This window comes from Mastomys coucha, unplaced genomic scaffold, assembly GCF_008632895.1.
Source record: "Mastomys coucha isolate ucsf_1 unplaced genomic scaffold, UCSF_Mcou_1 pScaffold5, whole genome shotgun sequence".
In the NCBI taxonomy this organism is placed as follows: domain Eukaryota; kingdom Metazoa; phylum Chordata; class Mammalia; order Rodentia; family Muridae; genus Mastomys; species Mastomys coucha.
The window spans coordinates 112,135,784-112,138,951 of NW_022196911.1; positions in this window are offsets into that span (position 1 = coordinate 112,135,784).

Here is a 3,168-nt window from a genome sequence, read left to right on the forward strand (position 1 = left end):
TCACTCTGTAAACCAGGCTGGCCTCGAACTCAGAAATCTACCTGCCTCTGCCTCCCATGTGCTGGGATTAAAGGAGTGTGCCACCACCGCCCAGCCAGCACTATTTCTTTTTTGTTGCTGTTTGGTTTTGTTTCTGTGAGACAGGGTCAAAGTGTATAGCTACCTCGTGAGGGATGGGAGGACCAGGGCCTGGTCAAGGGTTGTGTCGGCTCACCACTGCTCCAATTCAAGAAACCTGGCTCCGCTGGGCAGTGGTGACACACACCTTTGATCCCAGCACTTAGGAGGCAGAGGCAGGTGGATTTCTGAGTTCGAGGCCAGCCTGCTCTACAGAGTGAGTTCCAGGACAGCCAGGGGCTACACAGAGAGACCCTGTCCTGAAACAAACAAACAAACAAAAAACAGCTACAGTGCCTTACAGAGCAGAGATTTTGTGTTTTTTTTTTAAGATTTATTTATTTATTAATGTAAATACACTGTAACTGTCTTCAGACACCCCAGACGAAGGGGTCAGATCTCATTGCAGATGGTTATGAGCCATCATGTGGTTGCTGGGATTTGAACTCAGACCTCTAGAAGAGCAGTTGGCACTCTTCACCGCTGAGCCGTCTCTCCAGCCCTTTTGTTTTATTTTTTTAAAGAGAAATCAGCTTACCTGTTTTTTAAAAAATTAAATCTAGCCCACTTTGCCGTGGCAGGAAATGGCTTGGGCCACAGAGACCCAGTCAGTCCTGGCACCATGCCTTGAGGGGCTCAGGCTTGAGGTCACAGCAGTGCCCCAAACACACTCCCTTTCTGTGCCTTACAAACCAGCAAGCCTCATGGCCGCCCACCCACCCTCTAAGGCCACCAGTTGTCTCTAGACCTGCAGGTGAGCCAGGTGGACTATACATAGGCTGTCCAGTGCTGTGCAAGAGCTGGGGCCACTCCCCTACACCCTTATAATCAAGTGACATGATTCTCCCATGTCCCTGGCCAGCCCAGAGGGCCCAGGCTGTCCCCAGCTGCCGAGCCTCATTGCGACCTTTGTAATCTATTCTGTGTGGTCACAGACACCTGTGCCTAGCAATATTTCCACTTGACCAAATACCGAAATCTTTTCCATTTATAGGCAAGAGATATAGTTTTAAGTAACTTTTTATAGCAATGATACAATTGTATGTGTGGACTCTAAGCTTCTATGTCCCCTGCGCTTCTTCCTTCTGTGACCAATTTGTAGGTGGGCCAAGCCAGGGCTGGAGAAAAAGCTCTGAGACCTGTGGGTTTCTACCTTCAAATTTTGGACCAAAGTTTTGTTTTCTGCCCGCCTCTGACTCTGCCCAGTTGAGGGGCTGATCTCTAGGCCTTAATGTCCCTCCTGGACACCCACCTCCATCCTAGCCTGTTTCTATGGGAGGGGTTCCCTGCACCCTGGTTCTGTGAAAGGCGTGGAAGAGTGTAAATATTTATGACTTTATACCTGTGGGGCAGAGGTGGTGCAGCAGTTTTTTATGGTGATAGATGTATATTTTGGTAACAACTACAGGCTCAGTACTGTCCTGGGACCAGCCCTGGCCACACCTACCCCATCCCAGAGGTGTACTGGGGGAGGGGCAGGCCTTTCCAGTAAAGCAGGGGTTTTTTCTTTCTTTTCTGTTTTCTCTTTGAGACAGGGTTTCTCTGTGTAGCCCTGGCTGTCCTGGAACTCACTCTGTAGACCAGGCTGGCCTCGAACTCACTCTGTAGCCTCATTCTCTCTTACTCCTTGCTTCTCTCTTGCCCTCTTGGGCTCTTCCCTCCCCCCTTCCTTCCCCCCCCCTCCACGTGGTCATGGCCGGCCTCTCTGCCATTCTCTGCCTCTACTACCCTCTTAACTCCCCTTCCCATGCCCTGAATAAACTCTTTTCTATACCATACCAAAAAAAAAAAAAAAAAAAAGTCTCTTAACTGTGGGCTCCACTAAATACTTTCTTCCTTCATGAGGGAGAAATATCAGGGCAGAGTCACAATCAAAAGCAGAATCAAACCCCAACCAGCCAATGTCTGGGATCCACTCACAATCTTCTGGGCTCCTCCAAAGGCTTGGGTCATTTCTCCAGCTCTGCCCTTTGTAGCACACACCTTGTCTTCTGGGCTCCAGATGCCTGTACTTCACTGCTGCTGCTGTCCTTGGTGGTCATTCATGGCACTGGCATCTCTAAAACACTGCTATCTTCCGCTGTAACTAGGCTTCACCCATAGCCTCTCATAGACTGTCTTCATGGTGCCAAGCCTCAGCTCCTTTGCATGACCCCTTCAGTCCTGGGCCATCAATTGCAAACTGAGGCTGCACCTTCACCAATGGCCTTCCATGGCCTCTCACAGAGCCCAGCCTCAGCTGCTCTTCATGACCCCCTCATGCCTTCAAAACCAGTACCACCTGGGTGACTCTTACACATTACCAAGTCCAGTCACAGCACGAGGTACAGCCTTGGCTATCTCTGGAACACAGCCTCTGTGCTCTCGGAAAACACTTTCCAGAAGATGTCACCTCAGTGATGCTGGTCTCTTCTTAGTCACCTTTAGCTCCAGCTAACCAGCATCAACACAGTCCCAGTAATGCAAAGGTTTCGCTTTAGTAGTTCTGGTATCTTATTAATCACAGCTGATTCTTCAGTTCCAGCTAACCAAAACCACAGAATCTTCACAATCAAAACAGCAATGTCCCTGATAAGAGTCTTTAATCTCCCCTCTGAAATTTCACAAGTCAGGTCTCCATCTTCTGCATCATTCCCAACATTGTCTTCCAAGCTCCTACACAACATCCTGCAGAACTCTCTCTCTCTTTTTTTTTTTTTTTTGAGACAGGGTTTCTCTGTGTAGCCCTTGGCTTTCCTGGAACTCACTCTGTAGACTATGCTGTCCTCGAACTCAGAAATCCGCCTGCCTCTGCCTCCCAAGTGCTGGGATTAAAGGCATGCTCCACCACTGCCTGGCTCCCGCAGAACTCTTAACACGCCAATGGCTCTTCTCACAAAATGTTCCAAAGTCCTTCCACGGTCCTCCCCAAAACATGGTCATTTGTCACAGGAATACCCCACTATGGTGGTACCAATTTGTCTTAGTCAGAGTTCTTTTCCTTCACAAACATTATGACCAAGAAGCAAGTTGGGGAGGAAAGGGTTTATTCAGCTTACACTTCCACATTGC